The sequence below is a fragment of the Carcharhinus amblyrhynchos genome, chromosome 11 (assembly GCF_965287045.1).
Source record: "Carcharhinus amblyrhynchos chromosome 11, sCarAmb.v2.hapA, whole genome shotgun sequence".
NCBI lineage: Eukaryota > Metazoa > Chordata > Chondrichthyes > Carcharhiniformes > Carcharhinidae > Carcharhinus > Carcharhinus amblyrhynchos.
In genome coordinates, this window is record NC_137334.1 from 32,455,593 (window position 1) to 32,469,791 (window position 14,199).

Consider the following 14,199-nt stretch of genomic DNA (forward strand, 5'->3'; position numbering starts at 1 on the left):
ACAGGGAGATCAGAACAGTGCACTGCACTCATTTCATTGACCTCCGCTTGACTTCATAGAATCAGCCTGGCAGCTTAGACAGCTAATTGACTGCCCTGAGGCATTGGACGCGTTACAGTACAATGAAGGAATGAAGTAAATTATAAAATGGTTTTGTTTATTGTTGCTTTCCTGCTCTGTGATGGTTTTGGATGTAGTACCAGCATTACAATTGGCCTCAGTGAACCTGAGCTAAGGAGAAAAATTCAGGCAGAATTTCATGTTTCTGATCATTGTTGTTATGACAACCAATCATAGTCCCAAATTACTTATAGACATACTGAACTTTTAAGAAAGACTTTTTTTTTACAAAAAGGACATGCAAACAAAAACTGACTGAGGCAGTAAAGTAACCATCAGCCTGAATTCCTGTGCGGATTACACTTGAGCAACTTGCCCGGAGAGAATGCAATTTTTCAGACAGAAACACTTCAAAATAAACAGAAGCAATGCAAAAGCTGAACCATAATCTCCTGTAGAGATAATGGAGGCTGATTATCATCTCAGCAGAAGCCATCTCCTGTCAGTTACATCCCAGAGCATGGACATGGCATGAGTTGAAAGAAAGCAGTTCTGGACAAAAGGTTTGTGGTTTTCCCCTTCAAAGGGAAGGGTTTAAAAATCAACTGCAATCCTGGTCTCTGTGTGCTAGTCTGGTGTTCTAGATTTACTGTGCTAGTGTGCACTTTGAAGGTCACAGCTGAAGAACATCCACTAGACACCCCTGTGTTTGCAGTTAAAAAAAAGTCTCTCTCTCTCTCTGATTGCTGGAAGCAAGTCACATATCTCAAAGCCACAGTCAAAAAGGAAACAGCCTGGTTAAATTGACTCCTTTCAAAACATAAATTTATTTGGACTGGGAAAACATATACTTGAGGGAAACGATCTCTTTTAATTTAATCTTGTTGCAACAAACTGAGGGAGTTTAATAAAGAAGGGGAAACATTTCACCCCTCCTCACCTAGGAGCAGAACAATTTGGGGGTTATCTTGTCCAGAATCATAATAAATTTGGGGAGCGATGGTGGCATAAGTCCAGTAATCTTTATGGGAGATAGACCTGGCAGGTGGCAGGAGTGAGTCCAGGTGTGATGGCCCTTTAAGTAGAATATCTCGATAGCACTGTCAAAGGCTAATAAATAAATGACTCCCTTGAGCAGAGAACATCACTGTGCTCTAAGGAATCACCACCTACAGAACAGAAGGGCAGCTGAAGAAATTAAACCCATGGGATAAGGAGAAAAGCAAATTACTGCGGATGCTGGAATCTGAAACCAAAAGAGAAAATGCTGGAAAATCTCAGCAGGTCTGGAATAAGGATGTTGGCGCGCTGTTGCGAAACTAAGACATGTTTCTTCTGGCTATTCTCGCACACCCAAGGAGGCCAGCGCATTTAACATGTGGGTCCAATAAAATTATAATGTGAGGATACATCCTAACCACACAGAGTGAATGGTTAGGACGCAGCAGCTTTCCATCTGTTGTGAAGGCGGTTATGAAGCTCTCTGCTTCCCCTGCACTGCAGCAGGGGAGGATATGCAAACTGTGCCGGGCTAGACTCACCAAGGGGCAACCCGGCTGAGGTCTGGACTGAGAATGTATCCTCCATTCCATTGTGAGGTGCCAGAAACTCCGACAGTCCTGCTGAGCCTTCCTGGTTCTGTCCTTCCTGATGCTACTTTACAGGTCTCTGCCTCCCCTGCTTGGACCCCATCTTCCCCAAAGCCCATCCCCATAAAATGTACCCCAGGCAGAGTGGGGACCCGGTGACCAGCGAAGCTCGCCTTTGGCTAAGGTTGTTTTCTGCATGCTATCAGGTCTGAATCTCTAAACCACATTCTGATATATTAGGCCAAGCAAAATCAATCAGTTAGCCCTCCTTTCCTTGTATAATCTCGGTTCTCGGCGAGCGAAGGGCACCAGCTGTCCCCCTCCCCAACACACGCAGACTACCGGATCGCATTACCTGGAGTGTTCGGTGCCGGTCCGCCCAGTACGACGCTGCTCAGATGGCCGGTGGGACAGCAGCTCAGGAGGCCATTCTCTGATTCCGGGCTGGGTGTACTGCACAGTCAGCGACGGCATGCAAAAGAGCAGCGGCTGAAATGATCCGATCTGCGGAAAGGGGAGGGAGAGAAGGAGGATTGGGGGACAGTAGAAGCGGTAGATCTCGCTGACAAGCACAGTCACACTCACGTCTCTAGTTTGTGATGGATGGGCACGGTCGCTTTGCAAAAACCCACAGGCTGCTGGAGAGTAAGTATCGAGAATCCAACGCAGCAAAACTGCCACCCAGAGGGTAAAGTGTGAACATCACTCTCATTCCACCGCTCAATTCCGCCAAATAATCCCCATCTGTCAAAGTAGCAATTTTTAAAATTTTAGTCACCAAAACAGAAAATGCTGGAAAATGTCAGCAAGTCTGACAACATCTGTGGAGAGAGAATAGATCATGATGTGGGTATGCCGGCGTTGGACTGGCGTAAACACAGTAAAAAGTCTGACAACACCAGGTTTTAGTCCAACCTATATAAACCTGTGCTTTATATGCTCTGTCTGAGGCCAGAACTCTCCATTCACCTGACGAAGGGGGTAACCCCGAAAGCTAGTGAGTATATTATCAAATAAATAGGTTGGACTAAAACCTGGTGTTGTCAGACTTTTTACTGAGAGAGAATAGAGCCAACGTTTCGAGTATGCATGACCCTTTGTCAGAGCAAAAACTAGGGTGGGATTTTCTGAATAAAAGCAAATGAAGCAGTCCATGTTCAAATGCAACAAGATCAGGACAATATCCAGGTTTGGGCTGACAAGTGATAGGTAACATTTGTGCCACACAAATGCCAGGCAATGATCTTTACCAACAGAGACACTCTAATCATCGCCCCTTGACAGTCAATGGTGTTACCATCAATGAATCCCTCACTGTCAACATCCTTGGGGTTACCATTGACCAGAAATTCAACTGGACTCACCACATAAACACAGTGGCTACAACAGCAGCTCAGAGGCTAGGAATGCTGTGATGAGTGACTCACTTCCTGACTCCCCAAATCCATCATCTGCAAGACACAAGTCAGGAGTGTGATGGAATACTCCCACTTGCCTGGATGGGTGCAGCTCCAACAACACTCAAGAAACCTGACACCATCCAGGGCAAAGCAGCCCGCTTGATTGGCACCACATCTACAAACATTCAATCACTCCACCACCGATGCTGAGTAGCAGCAGTGTGTACTATCTACAAAATGCAGTGCAGCAATTCACCAACGATTCTTGATTGCACCTTCCAAACCCATGACCACTTCCATCTAGAAGGACAAAAGCAGCAGATACACAGGAACATCACCACCTGCAAGTTCCCCGCCAAGCCACTCACCTTGGCTTGGAAATATATTGTCGTTCCTTCACAGTCGCTGGGGCAAAGTCCTGGCATTTTCTCCTTAATGACATTGTGGGTCAACCCACAGCATATGGACTGCAGCGATTCAAGAAGGCAGCTTACCACCACCTTCTCAAGGGCAACTTGAGAAGGGCAATAATGCTACCCAGCCAGCGACACCCATATCCCACGAATGAATAAAAAAAAGCACTGCAGTTGCTGGAATCTTTACCAAAGGGTCATCTGGACTCGAAATGTCAGCTCTTTCCTCTCCTTGCAGATGCTGCTGGACCTGCTGAGATTTTCCAGCATTATCTCATTTGGTGGGATTTTTCGGCCTCACTCACCCCAAGATTGGGGAAACACGCTTGAGGTCAACGGACTTTTGCATGGTCCATGTCCCGCAAGATACTATTCCCATGGCAGGCAGGATCGGAAAATTCTGCCTTTCCTCAGCTGTGCCAGCAGTTTTATTAATGACTTTAAAAGTATACTCAGTAAATGTAATTACAGCCACAACAATGAAATAAAATCCTCGCACTGAAGAAAAACACTGCAAATTTTGCAATTCTGAAATAAAAAACAAAAAAAAGGTGCTGTAAATACTCAGTAAGTCAGGCAGCATCTGTGGAGAGAAACAGTGTTGGAATTTCAGGTTGGTGACCTTGCAGCAGGATAGAAGGGGTAGAAACGTAAGCATTTTCAGGCCATTTGAAGGAGGAAGCTCAGGGAAGAACAAATTGATTTGTGATAGGGTGGAATGCAGAGAGATTAACTAACAAATGATTTTATGATGCAACAGCCTTGGGTGACTGTGTGAAGTTTGCACATTTTCCTCGTCTCTGTGTGGATTTCCTCTGGGAGCTCCGGTTTCTTCCCACACTCCAAAGATGTGTGGGTTAGGTTGATTGGTGCCATGCTAAATTACCCCTTATGTCCCAAGATGTGTAGGTTAAGGGGATTAGCAGGGGTTATGAGGATAGGGCCTGAATGATATTCACTGTTGAAGAGTTGACACTGACTTAATAGGCTGAATGGCCTCCTTCTGCGCTGTAGAGATTCAATGATTCTATGAACAGCCAAAGAGAGTGGTAATGGATATAGTAAACAAACAAGGGTTGTGTCCAAATGAGGCATGAATAGCTACATAGCAGCTGTCTGAGTACAACATGATTTGATAAAGAAATGAGGCAGCAAAATATAAACAAATGAAGGCAGAGGTCATGATCTCAAGCTGTTGAACTCGATGGGTGGAATTTTGTGGTCTCACTCATCCTGAAACCATAAAATCCTGCTCGAGGATAACAGACCTTTCCCTGGTCTGTCCCTCACCCACTTTGATTTCCATGGTGGACAGGCCAGTATAATTCCGGCCAATGTTGAGCCCAGAAGGCTGTAGAGAACTGAAATAAAAGATGAAGTGTTGTTTCTTGAGCTTGTCCAGAGTTTCACTGTAGTAGACCAAGGACAAAAAGGTCAGAGTGGGAAGAATATGGAGAATCGAAATGTCAAAGATGCCCACAGCCATGCTTGCAGGCTGAACAGATGTGTTCCGCAAACTAGTCATCAAGTCTATGTTTGGTCTCACCAATGTAGAGAATATAATATACTAAATTGAAAGAACAAGTAAATGGCTGTTTCACTTGGAAGGAGCACTTGGAGCTTGAGTAATGAGAAGGGAGGAGGTGAAAGCACGGGTGTTCCATCTCCTGCACTTGCATGGAAAGGTTCCATTGGGAAGGGAAGGGTTTTAGGGATGAGTGAGGTGTACACCAAGGTGTCACTGAGGCAATAATTCTTTTGGAATGCCTAAAAGGGAGGAGAGGAGACGATGTATTTGGTGGTAGCATCACACTGGATCCGGTGAAAGGGTGTAAGATAGCCCACTGAACAGAGAGGCTGATGAGTTGGAAGGTGAGAACAATTTGGGAATCTATCATGGCTCTGGGTCAGAAAGTAAGGGGTGAGAGCGCAAGTGTGTGAAGTGGGTCAGACACAGTTTAGGGTCTCCTCTAAAAGGCTGGATGAGAAACCTCGGTTGGGGAAACAGGAAGACATATCAGAAGCACTGGTGAGGAAAACTGCATCATCAGAACTGATGCAACTGAGACGGGGAAACTTTGAGAATGGAATGGAACCCTTACAGGAAGCAGGGTGCAAGGAAGTATGGTCAAGGTAGCTGTGGGAGTTAGTGAGCTTGTACTGAATCAGATCAACCATGATCTTATTGAATGGCAGGGCAAGCTCAAGAGGCTGAGTAACCAATTCCTGCACCTAATTCATATGTTTGTACGTGTGTAATATTAGTGGAAAACTATGACCAGAAATGAAGAGAAGTTGAGGGAGGGAAGAGTCAGAGATGGAGCAGGTGAAGATGAAAGGAAGTGTAAGCTGAAAACAAAGTCAATTAAATTTTCCAGTTCTCGGTGACAGTAGAAGATGGCATCAATTCAGTCACCAAAAGTATTGGAAAAAGAGATGGGGGAGGAAGCCTGAGTAGGATTGGAATAATTAATATTCCACATATCCCACAAAAGGGTAGCTAAGTACACATGCAGACACATATAGCAACATCCTCTATTTGGATGAAGTGAGTGGAATTGAAGGAGAATTTGTTCATAATGAGAAAAAAAGCACCCAAGTGGAGGAAGTGGTGGTGAAAGAGGACTGAAAAGGCCTCCATCCAAGAAAGAAGTGAAGAGTTCTAAGGCTGTCCTGGTGGAGCTGTAGGTGTAATTAGATTAGACATCCATAATGAAGAGGAGTCACTGCCAGAAAACTGGAAATTGTTGAACTTACATAGAGCATTGGAAGAGTCATAGATATAGATAGGAAGAGACTATATAAAGGGAGAAAAGTATGTGTAGATGGGAATAAATACATTCATTGCGGCTGAAAAAATGAGTTGACTTGGGCAGTTTGTTTATGAATTCTGGGAAAAGGTAGAAATGAGCTGCTTGGGGTTGACAGACTATGAGTTTAGAGGCTATGGAGGGAAGCTCTCCAGAGGAGATGAGATCAGTGACAGTCCTGGATACAATGGCTTGATATTTAGTCATCGGGGTTGTTCTGGGGCATTTTGAAGTAGCCAGTACTGTCTTTAATACAGACAATACAAAACTCAGGAAGCAAGTATCACTGCATAAAGACATAACATTTATTTAAAGCAAGAAAACACAACAAGCAGCTGCTCAGAGTTCACCAAGAGGGTTAGGTAACTGGAGTACAGTGACAGAACCTCTTCAATGAATCTAAAATATACAATCAAAAACAGATCAATTATAGATTTTCTTATCAATCATTCCCAACTCATATTAGTTTAAAATCAATTACATTCAGTAAACATACATCAATAATAATTCCTGACATATCCCTCAGCCAACTGCATTTTACTATTTAGTATAACGATATTTCATTTGTTCATTCAACCCAGACACTAACTCCCATCTTGGCTGAACTTACTTCCCTGTTGCTAAGTAACTATAGACGTTCATCAAAGTGAACATTTCCATCAGCTCCCTGCCAAGTTGAGTAGACGTGATTCTGCATCCAGGTATGTATCTATTGTATGGGCATTGAACACCCCTCTTCATAAAGTTGCAAAATATGTTCCCTCACCAGAAACTTTCTGATATGAATTCTGCTAACTGCTAGGGTTCCCAGACCTTTGGCTCTGAACTCTTCACATTTACCATCATCCCTTATGGTAACCTGCTCTTGGCTGAAGTGAACAATGATTCATACAAGACTTAAAATAATTTTAAAATATTGGTAATAGTTTAAAATCATAATTACTTGTTTAATTCTCTTTCTGCATTTATACATGTGTAAACCAATTGTCTCATTAACTTCATTTCAAGAATCATTTTACTCTTTACTGGTAATACTGTCAGTGCCTTGTGTATTCTGCCTAAAACCTTAGTAGTTGATTAATAACTTCCTCCTTTAGGAGTCATGGTCCAGGTGGGGATAGGAGGAAGTGTCATCGAGAAATGATGATTAACCTCTGCTTGTAAAGGTCAATCAGCCTGCAACAACCGTGCCACTTTTGTCATAGGGTTTTTTGATGATGTTAGGGTTGGATCTGAGAGAAAGGAGTGCAGCAAGTTCAGAGGGACGTAGGTTAGAGTGTTTGAGAGGAATGTAGAAATTGAGATGGTTGATGTGAGTTTGGTCATTCTCAACGAAAAGATGTAGAGAGGACTATAGGTCAGAGTGCAAGATTATAACAATAATATTAAATTCTTTAGCATTTATATTGGTTTGAACTTATATTTATGGATTTTAGCTTAACCACTTTGGCAAAAATGTAGGGTAAAATATTTTTAAAATGTGAACCAACAGTTAAAGCTGCCTCAGAACAAGAAGGCAGCTGTTTACAAGAAACTGTTCTTGATGAGCTAAATGACCTTAAAGAGCTAAAAAAAAAAATTGGGTTAAAGCCATTGTATCTGTTTTAGTTATATCAGAAATCAGCAAGAGTTTGAACTCAGCAGTTTAAATTTATTATGACACTTTATCTTTAACTACGGCCTAGATTTTTATCAAGTTGAGATGACTCAGGAACTCTTCAAAAATGATTCACAACCCCTCAGAGGAGTCATTAACTCAAGTCCATATATGGAGACCTTTTAACAATTAAGTTCAAAAGGCCCTCCTCCTATCTCCCCTGTCCTTCTATCCACCCCCTTTGGCCCCTCATGCCCCTTAACAGGCTCTGCCCTTGGACACATCCCATGGCCCCTCATGCCCTTTTTGCCATGCTATGGCATTTCAACACCCATTCAACCACTATACACTGTGTGGAACCAGTGAACCTTCTGGAACACGCTGCCTGAGTGGGTTGTGGAGGTAGGTACTATTGCAACATTTAAGAAGAATCTAGACAAGCACTTAAATCACCAGGGCATCAGAGGCTATGGACCAAGTTCTACGAAATGGGATTAGTATAGATCGGTGTTTGATGATCAGCACAGACATGATGAGCCGAAGGACCTGTTTCTGTGCTGTATGACTCTATGACTCTAACCCTATTTGTGTAAGACATCTGTCTGGAAAAGGTGTAACATTCCGTTCCTTTTGGGCAAGTTGGTTAAGTGTAATCCACACAGGAATTCAGGCTAATGGTTACTTTACTCTCTTAGTCAGATTTTACTTTTGAAAAAAAACAGATCTTAGTTAAAAGTTCAATATGTCCAAATGTAATTTGGGGCTATGATCCCTTGTCCTGACCACAATGAGCAGAAATAGAAAATGTGTAAGAATAAGTAATTCATTCATAACTTTCTCTAATGTTAAATAAGTCATTTCACTGAGAAGGCAAAAAAAGTGTCAATCGTTCAGACTCTTTAAGATAACAAAATCCATAAGCTCTTGAACCACTTAACATTGTGTAAATAAACATTGTGAACCTGACAACAGAGATAGGAGAATACAAGTTGTCAATCACTGAATCCTGGCTACCAACATCCTGGAGGTGACCATTGATCAGAAACGAAACTGGAAGAGTGTACAAATACTGTGGCTACAAGTGTACATCAGAAGCTAGGAATCCTGTGGCAGGTTGTTCATCTCCTCATTCTCCAGAGCCCTTCCACTATCAAGGCACAAATCAGGAGTGTTGTGTAATATCCCCCACTTGCCTGGATGAGTGCAGCTTCAACAACACTCAAGAAGCTCAACAGCATCCAGGACAAAGCAACCCATTTGATTGGCACCCCTTCCACAAATGAACAGCCACGTGTACCATCTGCAAGATGCATTACATGAATTCAACAAAGCACCTTAGGCAGCAATATCCAAACCACAATTACTACCATCTGGAAGAACAAGAGCAGCAGACAAATGAGAAACCCACCACCTAGCAGTTCCCTTCCGTACCACTCACTATCCTGACTTGGAAATATATCACTGTTCCTTCACTGTCATTGCATCAAAATCCTGGAACACCCTCCCTAACAGCATTGTGAGTGTACCTACATCAGATGGACTGCAACGGTTTCAAGAAGGCAGCTCACCACTGCCTTCTCAAGGGCAACTAAAGATGGGTAATAAATGTTGGCCTAGTCAGAGATACTTACATCCCCTAAATGAATAAAAAGAATAATAATTCAATGCTTTTTTAAGTACTACTCTCTTCGAATCATCCCAATGTATGCAATATTGGAACATTTTTCTGATGGTTCATGGTGTGGTACATTTAGAGCTTCTCTCTATATCCATTCATGGTATCTATCTTTTACCATTTTACTAATACCTTTTCTGATAACCGATCTCCCACAAAGTGATGTTCTAAAGCTGCTCATGCTTGTATCTACCCGCTGTCTTAGGGAAATTCATACAAAATTCCACTGCTGTACTTTGCCAGAAAGGGTGGGCTGTAGCCTGTACAGGATCAACCGTGGCTATGCCTCAAAATCTGTAAATTATATCAAATTGAATAGTGAGAATAGGAGAATTGCAACCAGTGAAATGATTACTCCTCTGTAATTTAAATGGGAATAAAATATGAACTGTGAAGGGGCAAAAGGATTCATTAAAAGTTAGTGCACAGGTACAAAAAATAATCATAAAAGCTAATTGAATGTTGGCCTTTATCTCATGGAGGCTGGAAAATAAAGGGGAAATAGCGATGCTTCGATAATACAAAGCCTTGATCAAACCTTACATTCAGTTCAATTTTGGGCATCAGGCCTCAGAAATGATATAAACATAGAAAGAAATTTAAATTAACATAGTGGAGATGGAGAGAGGTACAGTGCTAATTCACCAGAATTATAGCATTGCTTAAAGCAAGCTCATCCAAGATACAGCCACCATGCTACTACCTGACTCATCAGGCCTCCCAATCCGGTCCACAGATCCCTTTTCCAAAATATGTTGGTAAGTGAATTTGAAGAGAAAGTATGTGTGTGCCTGGGAGAGATAGTGTGTGTATATGGATATGGAACTGAGGGACTGTGTGTATGTGCGTGTGCATGCAGTGGTAACACAGGAGTGGGAGTGAGTAACTGTGTGTGTGGGAGAGTGTGGTTGAATAACTCTGTATGCGTGCATGGGACTGGGAGTGAATGACCGAGTGAATGTGTGGGGATGAGTGTGAGCTGCCTTACTTCCAATCTTAGATTTCTCACTCACTTTCACCAGCACACAACATTCAGATGCACCCACTCAGCCTCTGTCTCACTCAGTATGGCTGACTTGATCTATCTGGCAATGGGTGAATGTGAGGACCCAACATGAAGAAAGTGCCAGTTACCAGCTTGATGCAGCTAATTGGGTATCCCTCACTGAATGAATAAAATTGATTTGGAGGTGATATTTGGCCCAATCATCTGGCATAATGATGTCACAATGTCCTTGGAAAGGTGGAGCCTCATGCAATACTGGACTTTGGACCTCTTGAGTAAGCTGGATCACTGCCTGTACACTCTGGCAGCAGGATAGCAGCATGTTCTGCAGTCCCATTTGCCTTGCTATCCTTGCTGGGCCTGCACCTCCTGTCCCTTCACCTCTCATCCCATTGGTGTCTCCTTGTGACGTGTCTGCGGACACCTGGCATCCTCTTCCTTCTGCCCCTCTCTTCCTCTTCAGAGGAGGCCCCTCCAGCAGAGTACACAATCCTCATCTGTAGAAACGTAGATGTCACTGCCCCATGCACTAAAAGCTGCAATGGACAGAAATGTTCCACAGAGTTGATAAAACAAATGTGCTCAGAACAAGGCTGACAAAGCAAAGACTTCAGAGGAAACCAGAGGATAAGGTCTGAAATGTCAACAGTAAAGCAATGGCAAACTCTCATCTGGACTCCTAATAACTGACACAGCCAATGCTCCAGCCTCCTTTTATCTCACGCTTGGATGAAAAAAATATAGGATGACCGTGTAGTAGGGCAACCCAAGGAGCATGGGCTGCAGCAGGAGAGGCAAGAATGGAAAGGGTTAAACAGACAGCCTGACTGTAATATCCACAGTCATTGCAGGCAGACCCATGACAAATTACAGATAACCACATCCCAGACAGCACTAAACAGTCACACACCGGATGCGATCTTTCAAAGCTTAAGCAACAGTAAGAGAATCGATATCACTTATTGAGACTCCACAGTGCCTAGAGAAGCCATTGTGCCTCTGGAAAACCAATCAAATATCAGGAAAATGGGGCAATTAACACACCATTGAAATCGGCTTGATAACTACTGTGCTTTGATATTGCAAACAGGTAGGCAGGATATGTTCAGAAAATGATTAAAGATAAAACAAACAGGACAATGGATCAGCATAATGTGATCAAAACAGAGCTTTAACACATTTAAAATAACAATATGATGACCTAATCAAAATATAGTGCTTTGTAATGTGAAAATGTATAAAAATGTGTAAGTACCTAAGGTGGGTAGAGTAGCTTGGGAACAAGCTGGAATTACAGTTCCAAGTGCTGTTCTCCCTCATGCATGTTTAATAAAGCTGCTTTTGTTGAAGTTCTATACAGTCCCTCCAACTGGCACCTATCCATGTTGCCTCGTGTGCCACCCGAAATATCACACAGGCAATGTAACTTTAGAGCCAATTGCCCTTTTAAATGCCCTAAGTGATGGTTTAAGTTCTTCTGAGTCGGAAGCATGCCTGAAAGTAAAACATAAAATTCTGGTGATGGTTACTGTAAAAGTATAAGAACGGCAAAGGATACACTCTGAACTTGTCATCAGCATATAGCATTACACTTCTGCAGAAAACTAGGACCTCTTTGAATTTGAAAGATATTTCACATTGACGAGGGATAGTGGATATCTCCTGAGTGTGATATATTTATACGATGAATCAAATTAACCGTAGAACATTAAGTTATAAGAACATAAGAAACAGGCGCAGGAGTAGACCACACAGCCAATGAGCCAAGTTTGCCATGTATTACAATTATGGCTTATCTATGGCTTCAAATCCACTTTCCCAAGTATTCGACTTCCTGAGGGACCAAGTGTCTGCCTTTCTTGCCTTAAATATACTTAACAATGAAGCATTAATACCTTCTTGGATAGTGAATTCCAATCATTCACAACCCTTTGAGCGAAGAAACTTCTCATCTCAGTGCTAAGTGATCAGCCTCTCATCCTGAGGCTGTGCCCCCATGTTTCGTATTCCCCAGTCAGGGGAAAGAACCTCTCAGCGTCTATCTTGTCAGAATCTTGAATGTTTCAGCGCGAGATCAATTATAACAGCCTTCTCTCTCAATATAATGTGTGATGGTCAAATCTCTGTTAAGCATCACCTAGTGTGCTCAGAGATATCATCTGGACCTGTGGCCTTCCAACTGGCTGTCTGATGAATTGCACGCTGTACCTCAAAGTAGGGGAGGCTCACCTTCATCTTGGCCTTTAAATTCCAACTCATTGTAATTCTTGTGAAGATACAAAATTCCCGGCCATCGTGCAGCAATTTTCTTTGCTTCTATTTCACTCTTGCCAGAAGATGACTGAATGCAATGTGGAAAATGGGAGGAGAATGGGTAGTGGACACCATATATAGAATATGTGTGACATTTTGGGAGATTGGTGATTGGCCAGAGGACTGGACTGACTAACTTTATCCACCTTATGAAGAAAGGCAACTTGAAAAAGTACACAAATTGTAGAGCAACTGCTTTGGTCTCTCATGTTCATAAAATCCTGCTCAGAATCATTCTGGAACAGATCTAGAAAAAGACTGAATTTTCCTGTCCTGCCCGCCATGGGAATCATAGCGGGCAGGACAGGACCATGCAAAGGTCTATCAACTTTGGGCAGGAATTTCCAGTTTTAGCCGAGCGCGGCCAGAATTGCTGATGAGAAAGCTGGGCTTTGATGTAGAATAGCAACCAGAGATTAAGTCACTAATCTTAGAATCATGATGTGCAAAGTCCAAGAACATCAGCAGCTAACATATGTATTCTTCAGTGATTTTGACAAGGCATTAATTAAATTTCGCAGGAGAAACTCTGGTTGACAATGTTAGATGTGGGGTATTCCCATCACATTTAACAGACTTGCTAGCCAAGCTTTATCGTAAACAAAAGAACAAAGAACAACCCAGCACGGGAAACAGGCCCTTCGGCCCAACGAGCCCACGCTGCCATTTCAACAAAGCATTTTCCTACACCTACCCTGCCCCGTGTGTATGTGAATGGTACCCCTAATGTAGCCAGATCCAGGGGAGAATAGTGTAGGGTCAATTTGGTACACCAATCAGCCTAAGAGCACATCTTTGGGGTGTGGGAGGAAACCGGAGCACCCGGAGGAAACCCACACAACCACAGGGAGAATGTGCAAACTCTCACAGTCACAGGTCCAAATCCATGTATCTGCACAGCTAGCAGTGATAGTCACTGAGCTGTTGTGGTGCCCGTCTGCTGGTCCAGGATTAAACACACACAACGACACAAAGTACTAGGCCACTCTCAACACCTCCAAGAGCAGCCCACGCATGACCCACTGTGTGCATGCCCCTCGTTTGACAACAAGGTGGACTGACACCTGTGGATTAAAAGAAACAAAATGTTAACATGTAATATTACATTTCCAGTGTCGTCCCGAGGCTCTGAGTTGTGGATACCCTTTCTGAATGGTTCAGGGCCAAAAATAGGGTTAGACAGGGTGTTTCCTCCCACATGTTTATTTGACACCCTAGCAGAATGGTTATGAGCGACATCTAATGCATACACAGGTGGGATACTGATCGGTGGGTGGTGAGTTTTGAATCTTCAATATGCTAATTACATTACTCTGCTTGCTAATTCACTAGACGA

At 42.9% G+C, this 14,199-nt stretch overlaps 1 protein-coding gene across 1 annotated transcript in view; it reads right to left on the reverse strand.

The window, feature by feature from the left end:
- LOC145350015 (inositol polyphosphate 1-phosphatase-like) overlaps positions 1 to 2,248 on the reverse strand; it is a 52,978-nt gene extending 50,730 nt beyond the window's left edge. Inside the window, exon 1 of the mRNA XM_080198821.1 lies at positions 2,005 to 2,248. The gene's annotated coding sequence lies outside the window, so the exon portion shown is untranslated. The remainder of the gene's footprint in view (positions 1 to 2,004) is intronic.
- Between the last annotated feature and the right edge of the window lie 11,951 nt (positions 2,249 to 14,199).